Source organism: Cherax quadricarinatus, unplaced genomic scaffold (assembly GCF_038502225.1).
Source record: "Cherax quadricarinatus isolate ZL_2023a unplaced genomic scaffold, ASM3850222v1 Contig3, whole genome shotgun sequence".
In the NCBI taxonomy this organism is placed as follows: domain Eukaryota; kingdom Metazoa; phylum Arthropoda; class Malacostraca; order Decapoda; family Parastacidae; genus Cherax; species Cherax quadricarinatus.
In genome coordinates, this window is record NW_027195029.1 from 153,226 (window position 1) to 174,003 (window position 20,778).

Here is a 20,778-nt window from a genome sequence, read left to right on the forward strand (position 1 = left end):
TTTGCTAGCTAGTACCAACTACCTCATTTTTTTACTTTTTATTGTGCAATAAACTGCTCAACTTATTTAATATTACAAATCAGATCTTACTCCTAAACCAATATTATTTCATAGTGACTATCTGTCCATTTAACTTGTTTACCATTACTTAATTGTAGTCCCTTATATATTTTTTCCTTTATTTTAGCTTTATATAACTACCTTAGTTCATATATTCACAATTGTTAAAATAACCAAGGTGCTATTCTCAGGTGCTAAAGTGTAATAAGTTCACTAATTTGCCATTATATTCCAAAGCTCATTTATTTGATTACCACTTTATTGTTCACCACAACTTATATTAGTCCCTTTTATATTATAATTTTATATTATAATTCTAACTTTAAAGAATTACCTTTAAAGTACTACCTACTATCATATTCCCAAGCTCCATTATTTGATCATCACTTTATTTGTTCACCACAAATTATTTTAGTCCCTTTTATATTGTCTCCTTTATTTTAGCTTTAAAAAACTACCTTAGCTCATTATTTTTACATTTGTTAAATAATTCAGGTGCTATTTTTTAGCTTTAGAATATTTACTTTGTTTTATACTTAATTCTAACTATAGATTCACTACAAATCTTATGATTACAAGCATTGATCCTGATACTAACCTCTTATTTAATGACTTAAATGAATCAAACAGTTACTGTAATTACTACACAGCAGAACAATCAAAGGCACTTCTCAGTGCCAACAAAAACATAACTGTCTTTAACTACAATATCAGATCTTTAAGCAAGCATTACGATGACCTCATAGCATTACTAAATTCCTTGCATGCCAATATGTCCATCATTACACTAACTGAAACCTGGCTAAAGCCTGATACTACAGATGTCTATGCCATTCCTGGTTACACAGCCATACACAACTGTAGGCCACATCAACAAGGGGGTGGCACAGCTATATACTACTCAGACCAACAAGAATGTATCACAAGGGATGAACATGGGGAATATATAATAGCTAAATTCAAATCCAAATACCTACAAAAAACCTCTCACATTGATAAATATCTACAGAGTACCACAGTCAAACATTAGCCAATTTAGTCAAAACCTAGGAAGTATGATAACTGATGCACGCATGAACAAAGATCACTTACTACTCTCAGGTGACTTCAATATAAATCTCCTGCAAGACCAGGACCCCACACGTTACTGAATTCACAAACACAATGAGTAACTGCATGTTGCTACCAACAGTAACAAAACCTACAAGAGTTACGGAGACTAGTGTTTCCCTACTTGACCACATCTGGACCAACACCATATCCCCTTTAAAATCAGGCATAATTACAGATAATACCACAGACCACTACCCTACTTTCCTCATAACAACTCTTGGTAAATTACCCCAAGACACTACTAAAGTCACCTTCAGACTTCACAATGAGGCAGCCGTTAATAACTTCACAACAGCAGTAACAAACATTGACTGGCACACTGAGCTAGAAATCTATACAGATATTGACGAATGTTTTAATAATTTTCTAAAAAAGACCCAATACCTCTATAACAAGCACTGCCCTAAAAAAACTAAACAGATGACAGCTAAGAGACTGAACAGTCCCTGGCTAACACCCAGTATTCTCAAATCCATAAATACAAAACACCGATATGAAAAACAGTACAGAATGGGTCACATAACCAGAGACCAAACAAAACGTTACTCGTCAATCCTAACCAGCCTGATAAGAAGGGCAAAAAAATTGTATTATGAGAACAGATTATCCAACTTACGAGGTGATATAAAAAAGACCTGGAAAACCCTATCAGAAATTCTGGGAACAAAAAAGATATCACTAAATAGCGAAATAAAATTAGCAAAATCAGATGAACCCCAACTCCCACCAACAGAAACAGCAAACAGACTCAATGATTTCTTCTCCACTATAGGACAAAACCTTGCCAATAAAATCCCAAGCTCAGATACCCCACCAAATGACTACCTCACTGGCAACTACCCGAACACACTGTTCCTAGCTCCAACTAACCCATACGAAGTCTCCCTTATTATCAACGCACTAAAAAACAAGGCAGGAGATTTAAACACCTTACCATCCTTTATATACAAAAAAGTGTCACAAGTGCTATCACCAATCATTGCAACACTCTTTAACAAATCCACTGAATCCTCCACCTTCCCTACAGTTCTCAAAATAGCAAGGGTCATCCCGATCCATAAAGGAGGAGACCAAACAGAGTTGAATAACTATAGGCCAATATCCAATTTACACCCTCTCTCAAAAATCTTCGAAAAATTAATTCATAAACGAATCTACTCCTACCTCATCTCCCAAAACATACTCAACCCCTGCCAATTTGGATTCAGGCCTAATAAAAATACTAATGATGCTATTATACACATGCTAGAACATATATACACTGCAATAGAGAAAAAAGAAGTCCCACTGGGGATCTTCATTGACTTACGTAAAGCTTTTGATACAGTTGACCATGACTTGCTCCACGTAAAATTGTCACACTATGGTATAAGAGGGCACTCCCTCAACTACCTCAAGTCATACCTCAGCAACAGAAGCCAATATGTGTACGCAAATGGGGCAAGCTCTTCCGCACAACCAATTACAGTTGGTGTCCCACAGGGAAGTGTCCTTGGCCCTCTTCTCTTTCTCCTATACATAAATGACCTACCAAATGCTTAGCAATTACTCAAACCCACACTATTTGCAGATGACACTACATACGTCTTCTCTCACCCGAGCCCAGTCACGCTAGCCAATACTGTAAATACCGAATTACAGAAAATATCTACCTGGATGAGGACTAACAAACTTACACTAAACATTGACAAAACCTACTTCATTCAGTTTGGTAACAGAGCTACAGATGTCCCTCTTAACATAATGATAAACGGATCACCTATCACAAAGCTAACAGAGGGAAAATTCTTAGGAATCCACCTTGATAATACTCAAATTTCATACACATATACAACAAATTTCTAAGAAAATTTCCAAGACTGTAGGCATACTATCGAAGATACGGTACTATGCTCCACAGTCAGCCCTCCTGGCCCTATATCACTCTCTTATTTACCCCTATCTCACCTATGGAATTTGTGCATGGGGCTCAACAACAACTAACCATCTCAGACCACTAATTACCCAACAAAAGGCTGCAGTTAGAATGATAACAAATTCTCACTACAGGCAGCACACTCCACCAATATTCAAAACACTCAACCTACTCACCATACAAAACATCCATACTTATTATTGCACCTATTACATACATAGAACACTTAACTCTGATATTAACCCTCCCCTCAAACATCTCCTTGCCAACCTCAACAGAACACATGACCATAACACAAGGCACAGATCACTCTTTGATGTTCCTCGTGTCCATCTCACGCTATGCAAAAACTCAATGCACATAAAAGGCCCTAAAATCTGGAATTCATTACCTGTAAATATAAAAGAAACACTACCTGTTTATAAATTCAAGTCTCTTCTCAAAGATCACTTACTCACTCAAAACCAAATAAATACTGAATAACTGAACCTTATAAAATGTATATCTTAAATGTTTCTCACAATTACATCACATAAATGTTAAACCTAAAACCCAATCTAACAGAATACTCCATTCGACTGAATGTACAACAATGCATGCAACCATATGACCTGTCTTTGTAATACTCATTTGTGCTTTATAGTTATCTGTTTACAATAATGTCTTATCACTGATTTCATCATTGCTTAGTTAATCTTAAGTTTATTTTAAGCCAGCCCATAATGCTATGCATATAAGTGGCTTTGGCATGCTGCTCTTACCTGTATTTTTTTGTACTTCTGTATGTATGCTCAAATTACTAAATAAATAAATAAATAAATAAATAAATAAATAAATAAATAGCGTTGAGCGAGTTTTTTAGCGGTATGCGAGGCAAAATTTTAGCAATAAAATGTGTCAGTGTGCAGATTTAATGTTATGTGATGCCAACGGTATGCGAGGGTCCACTGTATTAGCAGAAACTAATAGCAGCAATGAACACTGACTCAGAGCTTGGAGTGCCAGAGTTTTTGAATAAATTCAATATGCATCAAAGGAGTAAGCTGCTCCAATCAACAACAAATGCAGGAGGTACAAAAAAATATGGCCTAGTGAGGTGAATAATTTTGCAAGTTTTCCCTCGGTAGAGTTAAGTCCAGGAAGAGGTTAGGTTAGGTAAGGCTTATCAGGAAACAGGACAAGTGTTTCCTGACATGGGTATTAGTCATATGATGACCTGCAGCTGGAGCTTTCAGTCACCTGACTGAGGCCTTCCAGTGGTTTACTGGTCCACCCCTTTAAAAATTATTGTTAAGAACATAAGAAAGGAGGAACACTGCAGGAGGCCTGTTGGCCCATACTAGGCAGGTCCTTTACAATTCATCCCACTAACAAAACATTTGCCCAACCCAATTTTCAATGCCACCCAAGAAATAAGCTCTGATGTGAAAGTCCCACTCAAATCCAACCCCTCCCACTCATGTACTTATCCAACCTAAATTTGAAACTACCCAAAGTCCCAGCCTCAATAACCCAACTAGGTAGACTGTTCCACTCATCTACTACCCTATTTCCAAACCAATACTTTCCTATGTCCTTTCTAAATCTAAACTTATCTAATTTAAATCCATTACTGCGGGTTCTCTCCTGGAGAGACATCCTCAAGACCTTATTAATATCCCCTTTATTAATACCTATCTTCCACTTATACACTTCGATCAGGTCTCCCCTCATTCTTCGTCTAACAAGTGAATGTAACTTAAGAGTCTTCAATCTTTCTTCATAAGGAAGATTTCTAATGCTATGTATTAATTTAGTCATCCTACGCTGAATGTTTTCTAACGAATTTATGTCCGTTCTGTAATATGGAGACCAGAACTGAGCTGCATAATCTAGGTGAGGCCTTACTAATGATGGGCACTCCCAAGCTTCTACATTGAACTGCATCTGCCACTTTTCTGACCAAGAATAAAGTTTGTTTAAATCCTCCTGAAGTTCCATAACATCTACGTTTGAATCAATTATCCTACCTATCTTTGTGTCATCGGCGAATTTGCTCATATCACTAGTAATTCCCTCATCATGATCATTGATAAATATTATAAACAACAACGGGCCCAAGACTGATCCCTGTGGAACGCCACTTGTTACAGATCCCCACTCGGATTTAACCCCATTTATGGACACACACTGCTTCCTGTCAGTGAGCCATGACTCGATCCATGAGAGCACTTTTCCCCCAATGCCATGAGCTGCCACTTTCTTTAACAGTCTATGGTGCGGAACTCTATCAAAAGCCTTACTAAAATCTAAGTAAATAATATCAAATTCTTTATCGTGGTCAACAGCCTCAAAAGCTTTACTGAAGAAAGTTAATAAATTAGTTAGACAAGACCGGCCTCTTGTGAATCCATGCTGATTCCAGAAAGAGGGCTTTGAAGATAAGCTGCCAGAAGACGTGAATAAATTCTTTGAAGATGATAAAGAAATGCAGAGGAAATGTTGGCAGAGCTCAATTCCTAGACAGAAGGAACCAGATAATGGAAGGGAGTGAGGAAAAAAACTGAAGATAAACAGTTAACACTGAAAGTTAAAGAATAAAAAGGCACAATACCATAACTGGAACACTACACAGATAACTACTTACATACTAAATGAGTGTGACTTGTTATTGGTCTGGCTCGGAGCAAAACATCATCGTAAGTTTCTTTCTCTTATGTGCAGGCTGTGTATAACACTAAGTTACAGTTGTGTGAGCAGTTTCATGCTATTGCTAAAACTACAGACCTTTTGAATGAAGATACAGCAATCAGAGTAGGGAATTTTCTCACAATTACAGGTGCTCCTTGATTTACAATGGTTCGACTTACAGTATTTCAGCTCTACGATGGTGCAAAAGCAACTACATCATCTCCTCACTTAGCGATGTACTCATTTACCGATGACTCGGACTTATGACCGGCTCTCTGACCAGTGTGCATACTTAAATAATGTATATTAGAGCTGATTTCCTCTATTTTCTTTATTTCAATACAGCTTCTCCTCACTTAGTGACGTACTCATTTACTGACGACTCGGACTTACGACGGGTTCTCTGACCAGTATGCATACCTAAATAATTTATATCAGAGCTGACTTCCTCTATTCTGTTTATTACAATATACAGTACACTACTGTATAACATTTAAAAATATACTAAAAATGTTATAAATGGTACAAAGGTGACATTACAACAATATCAAAAATGGATGACACAAACCCACTACCATTATAGTATGATCCTCACTTAGCGACGAATTCGTTTACCAACATTATCTTAGGAACGAAACTCCGTCGTTAAGTGAGGAGAGGCTGTACCTTGGATATGAAACTTAAGATAATTGCCCAGCATGAAGATATTTAGTTTACAGTTGTTATTTACTTACATTTATTTAGCAAATCATATTCATATTCAACTTACGATGGGTTCGTCTAAACATAACCCCATCAGGACGGACTGAGGGCCCTGAATCTGCACTCTCTCGAAAGGCATAGAATTAGGGGGGATATGACTGAGGTGTATAAATGGAAGACAGGAATAAATAAAGGGGGATGTAAACAGCTTGTTGAAAATTTCCAGCCAAGACAGGACTCGCAGCAATGGTTTCGAGTTGGAAAAATTCAGATTCAGGAAGGATATAGGAAAGCACTAGTTTGGTAATAGAGTTGTGGATGAGTGAAACAAACTCCTGAGTACAGTTTTAGAGGCTAAAACGTTGTGTAGTTTTAAAAATAGGTTAGATAAATACATGAGTGGATGTGGGTGGGTGTAAGTTAGACCTGAGTAGCTTGTGCTATTAGGTCTGATGCCGTGCTCCTTCCTTAAGTGGAAGTGACCTGACTAGGTGGGTCGTTTTGCTAATCTGCGAAGGGGGGGAACATGGACCTGCTTTGCATGGGTCAGTAGGCCTGCTGCAGTGTTCCTTCTTTCTTATGTTCTTAAAAGTCAAGGAGCACCCATATTTGTGTATTGTTCCAGTCACGGTATTGTGCCTTTTTTCTTCAGGGTACTGTGCATTTTTGTTCTTCATAGTTTTGGATATTGTTATCCCATGCAGCCTGGAAGATGACCAAAACGCAGATGTGATCTACACAGATTTTGCAAAGGCGTTTAATAAATGCCATCATAGAGTGATAGTACACAAAATGAGGGCCATGGGCATTACAGGGAAGGTAGGCAGATGGATTTTCAGGTTCCTAGCACACAGAACACAAAAAGTTGTAGTAAACAGAGCAAGATCCAGCATTAGCGACATAAAAAGCTCAATGCCCCAAGCCACTGTCCTGGCACCTCTGCTGTTTCTCATCCTCATAGCATAGATAAAACCACCCGATACACTTTTGTATCATCATTTGCAGATAACACTAAAATAAGCATGAAAGTCACTATGGTAGAGGACAGAGAAAAATTACACGAAGACATAAACAGGGTTTTCCAGTGGGCAGTGGAGAACAACATGATATTCAATGGCGATAAGTTCCAACTGCTTAGGTATGGAAAGAATGCAGAACTCAAAGGAACACTATATACAAAACTCAAGAAGGTCACCAAATAGAATGAAAGGAACACATAAAAGACCTGAGAATAATTGTCAGCTGACCTTTCTTTTAAAGACCATAACAAGACAAAGATCACGACAGCCAGAAAGATGACGGGGTGGGTATTGAGAACTTTCAAAACAAGGGAAATAATGCCGATGGTAACACTCTTCAAATCGCTAGTGCTCCCTCATTTAGTATATTGCTCAGCGCAGATGGCCCCATTCAAAGCAGGAGAAATATCAGAGTTGGATACTTCTGCTTTGAATGGCTCACATTGAGCCAGTAAAGCACCTAAATTACTGGGAATACCTCAAGTCTTGAACATGTACTCATTGGAGTAGAGGAGAGAGAGATGCATGATAATATATACCTGGAAAGTACTGGAGGGCCTGGTCCCCAATCTGCACACTGCCATAACAACATACTGGAGTGAGAGATATGGAAGGAAGTGCAAAATAAACCTAGTGAGTAACAGGGGTGTGGTGGGCACAATAAGGGAACACTGTATCAACATTTGGGGTCCCAGACTATTCAACATCTTACCAGAAGATATCAGAAACACGGCTGGAACAAGTGTAGAAGCCTTCAAGAGGAAACTGGACAAGTATCTTCACCAGGTGCCAGATCAACCAGGCTGTGATTGATATGTGGGGCAGTGGACCTCCAGCAGCAACAGCCTGGTTGACAAGGCTGTTGCTGCTGACCCATGGCTGGGCTCTGAGAGTATTGAAACTCTTCAAAGGTATAGTGAGTGGTGAACATATTTATTGTAAAAAGTCTGAATATATGAAGAATGGCCATACTCTAATTGAAAACCACTGTATTAACAAAACTCCTCAAATTGAAACACTGTGAAGCAGGGCCCTCCTGTACATATATTCTCATTCTCTCTTTCTCTCACTTACTCCCTCTCTCACACACACACACACACACATAGCCAGGAGCTATGTCTCGACCCCTGCAACCACAAATAGGTGAATCCACACACACACACACACACACACACACACACACACACACACACTAAATACACTAAAATTACATAATACTGTAACACAAATCTTAGTAAAAATTGAGCTTAAGACGTTAAATTAAAGTTTAAAAATGGAAATTTAACTTCAAGATAATTAAAAAGCAAATAAGTACAGTGGACCCCCGCATACCGTACGCATCGCATAACGTTCAATCCGCATACCGCTTGCTTTTTTCGCAAAAATTTTGCCTCGCATACCGCTCAAAAACCTGCTCACTGCTCTTCGTCCGAGACGCGTCCAATGTGCGCCCTTAGCCAGCCTCACATGTGCCGCCGGTGGCACTGTTTACCAGCCAGCCTCCTCGGTAACATCCAAGCATACAATCGGAACATTTCGTATTATTACAGTGTTTTTGGTGATTTTATCTGCAAAATAAGTGACCATGGGCCCCAAGAAAGCTTCTAGTGCCAACCCTACAGCAATAAGGGTGAGAATTACTATAGAGATGAAGAAAAAGATCATTGATAAGTATGAAAGTGGAGTGTGTGTCTCCGAGCTGGCCAGGTTGTATAATAAACCCCAATCAACCATCGCTACTATTGGTGGTACAGCTGCTGCTGCTGCTGTACCACCGTCAGCTGCTGCTGCTGCTGCTGTAGCATCGTCTGCTGCTGCTGTAGCACTGTCAGCTGCTGCTGCTGCTGTAGCACTGTCAGCTGCTGCTGCTGCTGCTGCTGCTGTAGCACCGTTGTTGGTGTGGCTTATTGAGAATACCAAGAAACAATTAACCCCAGAGGATTTGCCACCCAGGATAACCCAAAAAAGTCAGTGTCATCGAAGACTGTCTAACTTATTTCCATTGGGGTCCTTAATCTTGTCTCCCAGAATGCAACCCACACCAGTCGACTAACACCCAGGTGAACAGGGAAAAATGCCTGGAACTAGTGCTCATATTGGTGAATTTAAAGCCAGCAAAGGTTGGTTTGAGAGATTTAAGAATTGTAGTGGCATACACAGTGTGATAAGGCCTGTTCTGGAAGAAAATGCCAAACAGGACCTACAGTACTCAGGAGGAAAAGGCACTCCCAGGACACAGTGTCTCATCAGTCATTGCTGCATCTTCAATAAAGGTAAGTGTCATTTATTCTTCATTTAGTAGAGTAGTACATGCACAATACAGTGGACCCCCGGTTAACGATTTTAATCCGTGCAAGAGGGGTAATTGTTATGCGAAATAATCGTTATGTGAATTAATTTTCCCCATAAGAAATAATGGAAATAAAATTAATCCGTGCAAGACACCCAAAAGTATGAAAAAAAAATTTTTTTTACCACATGAAATATTAATTTTAATACACACAAACTGAAAAAGGCATGCACACTTACATGACACTTACTTTTATTGAAGATCTGGTGATGATTGATGGGATGGGAGGAGGGGAGAGCATTATCTTCTTACTGTTTAGAAGGGGAATCCCCTTCCATTAGGACTTGAGGTAGTAAGTCCTTTTCTGGGGTTACTTCCCTTCTTTTTTTAATGCCACTAGGGCCAGCTTCAGAGTCACTGGACTTCTTTCGCACAAGATATCTGTCCATAGTGGCCTGTACCTCTCGTTCCTTTATCACTTGCCTAAAGTGTTTCACAACATTGTCAGTGTAATAATCACCAGCACGGCTTGCAATAGCTGTGTGAGGGTGATTTTCATCCATGAAGGTTTGCACTTCAAGCCACTTTGCACAGATTTCCTTTATCTTTGTAGTAGGCAACTTCTTCAATTTCTCTCTCCCCTCCTCTGAACCAGTTTCCCCAGTTGATCTATCAGCTCATCAGTGGTTAGTTCTTCATTGTCCTCCTCCACCAACTCTTCCACATCCTCCCCACTAACCTCCAACCCCAAGGACTTTCCCAATGCCACAATGGATTCCTCAACTGGCATAATCCTCTCAGGGTTAGCCTCAAACCCTTCAAAATCCCTTTTGTCTACACATTCTGGCCACAGTTTCTTCCAAGCAGAGTTCAAGGTCCTCTTAGTCACTTCCTCCCAAGCCTTACCTATAAGGTTTACACAATTGAGGATATTAAAGTGATCTCTCCAAAACTCTCTTAGAGTCAGTTGAGTTTCTGAGGTCATTACAAAGCACCTTTCAAACAGAGCTTTTGTGTACAGTTTCTTGAAGTTGGAAATAACCTGCTGGTCCATGGGCTGCAGGAGAGGAGTGGTATTAGGAGGCAAAAACTTCACCTTAATGAAGCTCATGTCCCCATAAAGTCGCTCTGCCACGTCTGTAGGATGACTAGGGGCATTGTCTAACACCAGGAGGCACTTAAGTTCTAATTTCTTTTCAGTTAGGTAATCTTTCACATTGGGGGCAAATGCATGGTGTAACCAGTTATAGAAAAATTCCCTAGTGACCCATGCCTTACTGTTTGCCCTCCACAGCACACACAAATTATCCTTGAGGACATTCTTTTGCCTGAACGCTCTGGGAGTTTCAGAGTGATACACTAATAAAGGCTTCACTTTGCAATCACCAGTAGCATTGGCACACATGAGAAGAGTAAGCCTGTCTTTCATAGGCTTATGTCCTGGGAGTGCCTTTTCCTCCTGAGTAATGTAGGTCCTGCTTGGCATTTTCTTCCAGAACAGGCCTGTTTCATCACAATTAAACACTTGTTCAGGTTTCAGTCCTTCAGTTTCTATATACTCCTTGAATTCCTGCACATATTTTTCAGCTGCTCTGTGGTCCGAACTGGCAGCCTCACCATGCCTTATCACACTATGGATGCCACTACGCTTCTTAAATCTCTCAAACCAACCTTTGCTGGCCTTAAATTCACTCACATCATCACTAGTTGCAGGCATTTTTTTAATTAAATCGTCATGCAACTTCCTAGCCTTTTCACATATGATCGCTTGAGAGACGCTATCTCCTGCTAGCTGTTTTTCATTTATCCACACCAATAAGAGTCTCTCAACATCTTCCATCACTTGCGATCTTTGTTTCGAAAACACAGTTAAACCTTTGGCAACAACAGCTTCCTTGATTGTCTTTTTGGTGCCCACAATAGTAGCGATGGTTGATTGGGGTTTCTTGTACAACTTGACTAGGTCGGCAATACGCACTCCACTTTCATACTTATCAATGATCTCTTTCTTTATTTCAATGGGTATCCTTACCCTTATTGGTGTACGGTTGGCACTAGAAGCTTTCTTGGGGCCCATGGTCACTTATTTTCCAGAAACACCACCGAAAACACTGTAATAATACGAAATATTCCGAGTGTATGCTTGGATGTTAGCGCGGAGGCTGCCTGGTAAACAATGGCACGGGCGGCACATGTGAGGCTGGGTGAGGGCGCACATTGGACGCGTCTCGGACGAAAATCGGTGAGCGGGTTTTTAATCGGTATGCGCGGCAAAAATTTTGCGATTAAAGTAAGCGGTATGCGAAATAATCGCTATGTGATGCCATCGTTATGCGGGGGTCCACTGTATATATTGTGCATGTACTACTCTACTATTGTGCATGTATCCTTCTCTTTGTGTGTAGGAAAATGTATATTTCATGTGGTAAAATTTTTTTTTTTCATACTTTTGGGTGTCTTGCACGGATTAATTTGATTTCCATTATTTCTTATGGGGAAAATTCATTCGCATACCGATCATTTCGCATAACAATCAGCCCTCTTGCACGGATTAAAGTCGCTATGTGGAGGTCCACTGTAATTGATAATGTAATACCTAAAGGCCATTTCCAGGGGTCAATGCCCCCCATGGCCCAATTCCAGATCAGGCCTCCTAATCAACCAGGCTGTTACTACTACCTGCACACATGCTTGGAGATATGATTAAATTATAAAATAAACATTAAGTATTTTTTTTATACATTTCAAAAATTTATCCACATTTCTGGTCCTTTTTATTTTTCCATAAAAGTTGTGATGAACTTGAGAATTATCAAAGAGGTGTTTGTTTCAAGTGACGTGTGTGTGTGTGTGTGTTCTGTTTAGTGTTCCAGAAAATGTTATAGATCAATGAATTATCAAAGAGGTGTTTGTTTCAAGTGGCGTGTGTGTGTGTGAGTGTTCTGTTTAGTGTTCCAGAAAATGTTACAGATCAGTGAATTATCAAAGAGGTGTTTGTTTCAAGTGACGTGTGTGTGTGTGTGTGTGTGTGTGTGTGTGTGTGTGTGTGTGTGTGTGTGTGTGTGTGTGTGTGTGTGTGTGTGTGTGTGTGTGTGTGTGTGTGTGTGTGTGTGTGTGTGTGTTCTGTTTAGTGTTCCAGAAAGTGTTATAGATCAGTGTAATGTCTTGTGTACGTGGGACGAACAACAGTACATAATCCCTGGCTATTCAGTGGGGGTTTTGAGGTTTGACTAACAACATAGTTTGATGCTAATAAAGTAATTTGAGTTTTTTTAAACTACTTTTGTTTCAGCAATATTTCTGGTATCTGCTGGTGGTCGAGTCCTGAGCAACTGCTGGTGTAAGTTTGTTTAGATACAGCTACACACAAATACAATTACACAAATTATCATATACTATAAGTAACGTGTGTAAATTACCCACCAGGATAACCCCCCCCCCCCAAACAAAAAAAAAAGTTCTTATTTCTATTGGAGTCCTTGGTTTATTTCCACTAGGGTCCTTGACTTAATTTCCACTAGGGTCCTTGACTTATTTCCATTGGGGTCCTTGAATTATTTCCACTGGGGTCATGTCATAGTCTGATGCACATACAACAACCTTGTTGATCAGCTTTGGTTTATCAAATGTCAGTATAAAAAGACACGAGCAAATACAAGGGCACATTAATCACAACATGTTCTGGCTTTGGGATTCTTGATCATTTATTACATACTGTACAAGGGTCAAGAATGACAGTACATATATATCAGAACTAATAAAGTTCCCCTCATGATTTGCTGTTAGTTGATGAAAATGTAGAAATTTTGAGACAAATATGTAAGTTATAATGTCTGACTCCAAGCAAGCAATAAATATTTCTTGCATATTAGATCTACCAAGCTTAGAAGGCAATACATGTACTGAAAAAAAAAATCCTTCAAAGAATGTATATATGTATACGTTTTAAGGAATGTTCCAAAGAGCTTGATATAAAAGCATACCTTTACTGCACTGTGTAACCAACTTCTCGAAGATGTTCAGATTTAGGTTCAATTTCTGGGTGAGGAAATACAGTGGACCCTTGGTTTTTGTGAGTCTTGGTTATCATGAATTTTGGTTATCGGCAACTTTTTTCATCAAAATATAGGCTTGGTTTTCGTGATTTTCCTTGGATTTCGGCGGTGGTATGGTATGTGTCCCAGTGGCCCCACACACAAAGCCTGCCACAAATGCACTCGGTGACAGTTTGGCATGTTTATCAGTGAGTATCACAACCTGCATTCATACGAAACATTTCACAATAATCCAGTGCTTTCTGTGCTTGCAACTGCTAAATAAGCCACCATGGGCCCAAAGAAAGCTCCCAGTGCCTGGCCTTCATTAAAGAAGGTGAGAAACACAATAGAATTAAAGAAAGAAATCATAGAGAAATATGAAAGTGGTGTACGTTTGGCCAATCTTGCCAGAATATATGGGAAGCCCCATTCAACCATCACTTCCATCGTGGAGAAGAAAAAGGAAATCAAGGAAGCTCGTGTTGAAAAAGGGGTAAATGTGATAATGAAACAGACTCTCTAGAACAGATTAATCACCAAAACCAAGGGTCCACTGTATGGGCAAATTTTCTCGGTCTTACCCACTGCCCATGGCTGGGCTCCAGGAGTTGAAAAACTCTCAGAACTCATCAAAGGTTACCCCTGCTGCCCCTGTTCACCCTGTAGCACCCCAGGGAAGAGAACCAATGACGTCCCAATGGAAAAAACCCTCACTGCTTGTCTTTCTTGGGTTATCCTGGGTTATAACCCTCTAGGGTCCATAATAATAAATAAATGCAGTCATCATATTCCTTCATGTATCTCACTCAAGACATGCATGCCCACAATAACCATGCCTAGCTCTTTTTAATTCTTCCAATTTTTTAAAGATTTGTTTTATCTTGAGATGCAAGTGAAACTTGATTGTGTGTTCATAAAATCACAAAAATTTTTTTGCAATGATCTTAGAAGAACAAATTTGTGTTGCCCTTAAATCAATGATACAGGGAAAATATAGTGCAAGATATGTTGCACAAGAAAATAATTATAGCAATACTGTAAAGAAACGTATGATCCCTGAATGATATTCCACAAAAATCAAACTTTTACAGCTCATCAATAAAGTGAAATTTTTCATTAACTGAAAAAGTGTATCCGAAATTACCTAGCAAATACAAATATAAATATTTATTTCTTTATGTGATACTAAAATAATGTAGTTTACATGTAATAAAGCATTATTAGGCAGGGGAAAATATATAAGAATGATAATACAGTGGTACCAGAGGATATGAACTTAATTTGTTCTAGAGGGCTGTTCGAGTGCCGATACCGAATGAATTTGTTCCCATAAGGAATAATGTAAATTAGATTAATCCGTTTCAGACCCCCAAAAATACACTTACAAAGTACTTACATTTACATAAGTGTTCAAGTTTTGAGGTGTTCATATCCCAAGGTACCACTGTAACAGAATATCCCAAGGTACCACTGTAACAGAATATCCCGAGGTACCACTGTAACAGAATATCCCGAGGTACCACTGTAACAGAATATCCCGAGGTACCACTGTAACAGAATATCCCGAGGTACCACTGTAACAGAATATCCCGAGGTACCACTGTAACAGAATATCCCGAGGTACCACTGTAACAGAATATCCCGAGGTACCACTGTAACAGAATATCCCGAGGTACCACTGTAACAGAATACTATCAGAGAAAATGAGAGAGAGATCTAGCCTAGAACAGAGTATGTAACTGTAATACAAAGTGAATAAGAAATGGGAGATAATTGGCTAGTATGCAATGTACACCTACCATCCGACTTACGACCTGCTCGACTTACGACCACTCGACTTATGACCGTGTTTTTTATGCCAAATTTCTGGGAAATAAACAACTATTTGTGTTGTACACAGTGTTTATCCTAAACCTTACAGTATAAAATACAGTACTAACAACATAAAAAGTAAAGTAAAACATGAAATACCAAAATAAAACAATAAAATAAAGTCATTACAAAAATGTTTTGTTGATATTCAGTAGTAAAGTTCAACTTACGACCATTTCGACTTACGACCGGTTTCTCAGAACCGAACCCGGTCGTAAGTCGGATGGTAGGTGTATTTTGGGCAAATTAATCCTAATGCTTAAACACTACTTAAGAAGACATAGACTATTAAGTTAGATTTTCTTGTGCAGTTAACTACAATTATATGTGCAATAAGAAAGCATGTGGAGAGGCCTTCAAATGTGTTATTTACTTTTAGAAACATTTTTGCAATTTCATTTAGAAAAAAATGCATTAAATAGAGGAGCTTTGTAAGACAGCTGACTGTACCCATCTTAGTATTTTTTGAACCATCTAATAAGAAAATTTTATCACTTCTAAAGAACAAAAAGACATGATACAGTGATTGAAACAATACACAAATAACCTGCACAGAGAAGCTTATGACAATGTTTCTGTCTGATCTGAACCATTTACAAGTCACACAGTAGTTAATGGTCCAAGTTGGACCAAAACATCATGAGTTTCTTTCCCCTTTGTGTGAGTTATTTGTGTATAGTATATACTTCTAGCAGGCTGGACTCGAGTCCTGGAGATAGGACATACAGTGTCTGCACTTTGAAGGAGGGATGTTAATGTTGCAGTTTTGTAACTGTAGTGTAAGGGAGCCTCTGGCAAGACAGTGCTGGAGCGAATGATGGCAAAAGGTTTTCTTTTTTTTGAGCCACCCTGCCTTGGTGGGAAACGGCCAATGTGTTAATAAAAAATATAATCACTTCTAGCCTTAATTCCTATAACCTAACAATTACAATAAAAAATAATATGACTGGTATCACACAGAAAACGATGAAGGTTATCACTCAAAAAATAATTATATTCATAGGGGAGCACTAAACCCACTGGGGTCATACAGTGCCTAGGATAAAGGAAGGTACTCAGACTCAATTCAAGGAATAGGAGCCTGGGTCCAATTCCTCAGATCAAGAACCCCTCACCAACATCAAGGAACCACACTTAAGTGGTCAAAACACAACAACACATTTGAAAGCAACGAGCTCTGATTAAGGACACAGAACATGCCACTACAGATAAGAAAATTTTAGTTTAGTTACATTTAAATCCAATCAACTGTTCGTGGGTCATTAAAGCTGCATATCACTTAGACATGACGTATATATTAATCCCAAGTAGGGAGAGAAGTAAACTCGAGTTGATATATACAAATATACATACCTCTTAAGTGTATACATAGATACACACACCTCTCAAGTGTATATACACAGATACACACACCTCTCAGTTCATATATGGATACATACCTTAACATATACAGAATACTCACCTCTCACTGTATACACACCTCATAAGCATGTAACGTATATGCACACCTACACAACTTAGTGTAAATACACACAAATACACACAACCTTATAGAGATACATACCTGTCTACATACAAAGATACTTACCTGTGAATATAAAGATACATACACCTGTATATACAACGATACACACCTGTGCATATACATTTACACATCTCTCAGTTCAATATATATACACATACATACACATCTAGGGAAAAAAGTCACAGGAAAATGTCATTGAAAAAAGTTAGTTTTGGCTAGATAAAAATTCCAAGATAATATATAAGATATATAAAGCATTGGAATAAAAAATATTAAAGTATCTTTATTACGTGATATACTGAATATACATAAGTTTATTAGGTACATGTACACATAGGTACAATTACCATATATGTATAGTAACGTGTGTGTATATTACCCACCAGGATAATCCCAAAAAGTCAAAGTGACTTATTTCCATGACGTATAGATGGCAATGGTGTACTTATTGTTGGACATTACATTAGTGAACTTAATTTAACCCCAATGGAAGTCAGTCATTTCGTTTGACCTTTTTGAATTATGCTCGGTAATTTACATATACGTATGTTACTAGGTATGATGACTGTACTTGTGTGTGTATATGCTCCTAAGCAAACTTACTTAACCTAATTAAATCTAACCTAACCTAACAAACTAACCTATTCCATGTAAATATAGGACATAATGTGGTTTGTGGAAATAAGTCACTTTGACTTTTATGGGTTATCCCAGGTTCTATACACATATGCTGCTATGTATGATAATCAATGTAACTATATTTGTGTATACCTGAATAAACTTACTTACTACAGCATTTTATTGAGATGATGCATCCACCAGGGAATTTATCCATTCTCATAGAGATGGGTAAAAAGAGCATTTATGTAGCGGAGAGACGTGAGGTGTAGATAACAGTAAGCCGTTTCACCTGTGGGAATATGTACTGCCAGGTGGATATATTGAAGTTTAAAATTTGTTGGTTTAGTAGGCCTACTTCAGTGCTTACTTATATATGCTGTAGTCGGTATAATAGCCATGTCATATCCAGCGAGAATAAGTTGGGCTAATGTTTCAGAAATTAGGAATGTTTCTTTAATTCATGTTAAGTGTTAAACCCATGTGGGTCATTCAGTGCAAGATGTGGTGGAGACTTGACCCTCCATCTACTGAGCGTGAGACAGATGTGCCTCCTACTTATACTCACCTATATCAGAAATTAGGAATGAACTTGATTTCTATGTGATGGTGGTGGAAGTTGCGATTAGAGCAGATTTTTCACAAAGTCAGTTCCATTCGTCTGCTACTTCAATAACTAGGTTGGCATTGGGGAAGTTTATCAGATAGTTCTCTATCTTGTTTGTAAAGGCTAGGTAGCTCGGTAGGTAATGCTGTCGCCTCGCACTCTGAGTGTCTTTGGTTCAATCCCCAGCCAAGTGGAAACAATGGGCATTTCCTTATACCTGCTGTCCCTTTTCAACTAGCAGTAAGTAGGTACCTGGGTGTTAGGTGACTGATGTGGGTGGCATCCTGGGGGACAACATTGAAGAACTGCAATGGAAAGCAGACAGACAGTCCAAGATGATGCACTGACTTTCTTGAGTTCTCCTGGGTGGCTAACCCTCCCTATCCTGGGTTATCCTGGGTGGCTAATCCTCTCTATCCTGGGTTATCCTGGGTGGCTAACCCCCCTATCCCCAGGTTCTCCTGGGTGGCTAACCCTCCCTATCCTGGGTGGCTAACCCTCCCTTATACCTGGGTTATCATGGGTGGCTAACCCTCCCTATCCTGGGTTAGCATGAGTGGCTAACCCTCCAGGTTAAAAATTTGAACAAATCTTATCTTAGTTAATGGTGCAGACACTGCTTATGCCTTCTCTCTGGAAGATACTTCAATGTTCGCTGAACTTCGTGTTTATTCAGGTACAGGTACACATAAATATAGTTATATAAATTATCACAGATAGCAGCATATGTGTACATTACCTAGGATAACCCAAGAAAGTCACACGAAGTGACTTATTTCCACTGGGGTCCTCATAGTTTCCACTAATGTAAAACTTGTCACACTTCCCATAGAGTATCATATAGAGGGCTGCAGTAGTGTCAATGGATGCCATTTGACTAAGTCCTTTATTGTGTCGGAGGCTGTGGTGACAACTCTCTAATTAGCTCTGGTTAAGGATTTGGAGATGTATTGAATTGTCATATCGGAACGTCTCTGGTAAGACAGTGATGGAGAAAGTGATGATGAAAGCGTTTCTTTTTTTCTGGTCAACCTGCCTCAGTGGGAAACAGCAGACATATTAAAAAAAAAAAACAGTCATACCTCGCTTTACGTCATTTCGGCTTGTTAAATTCACTTTTACGGTACTTTTCTAGAGTAAATTTCGTTTCAGCAAACGTCATTACATCACTCAACAATGTCACCTTTGCCATGATAAAAGGACAAGAAATAAATAAGTTTTTCCTTAAAAAATATATTTAAAATAAATAAAACACAAAAATTAACAATAAAAGAAGCTAAAAACAATTTAAAATATAGCCTCTCCTCACTTAACGACAGAGTTCCGTTCCTAAGACCACGTCAGAAAATGAATTCGTTGCTAAGTGAGAAGCATACTGTATTATAATGGTAGTGAGTTTGTGTCAACCATCTTTGATATTGTTTTAATGTCACCTTGGCATCATTTATAACATTTCTGGTATATTTTTAAATGTTTATACAGTAGTGTACTGTATATTGTTATAAACAGAATAAAGGAAATCAGCTCTAATATACATTATTTAGTTATGCATACTGGTCAGACAGCCCATCGTAAGTCCGAATCGTCAGTAAACGAGTACGGTAAATCACTGAGGAGTGGCTGTATAATAAAAATACATTAAAAACAAAAAAAATGTATACATATACAGTGGACCCCCGGTTAACGAACTTTTTTCATTCCAGTAGTATGTTCAGGTGCCAGTACTGACCGAATTTTTTCCCATAAGGAATATTGTGAAGTAGATTAGTCCATTTCAGACTCCCAAACATACACGTACAAACGCACTTACATAAATACACTTACATAATTGGTCGCATTTGGAGGTGATCGTTAAGCGGGGGTCCACTGTACCACAAAATATTTACATAAAAAAATTGGAAACAAACATCTGTCATTACGTAGATGCGCCGTCTTGTTGCATGGCAGCACTGCTGCTGATTCTCAAACAAGGGCAATGCCATGTACATTTTTGCCCATACTGCAATTGTGTCTTTGCTTTGCCTTTCGCTGTTATTTTTATGATTATTCCTTTATTGTGTCTGAGTAAGCCCTGGGTCCTAAGAAGGTTAGTGCTAGCGAGTCCAAGCGTAATGTGGTTACGATGGAAGATAAGTTAAATATAATTAAAAGGGGTGAAAAAGGTGAGAGTCAGTTTAAGGTAAATAACATAATTTTGTTAATTTTATTTACTGTATTATTCTTTACAAAGTAAGACTAAAATATTCTTTAAATTCTTTAATGCCTTAACGAGAATTATATTGTTTTGTGTGTTGTTTACACTAGCTTTAAGATTTTTTTCATACTTAAGGCATTTTTAAGGGAAAATCAC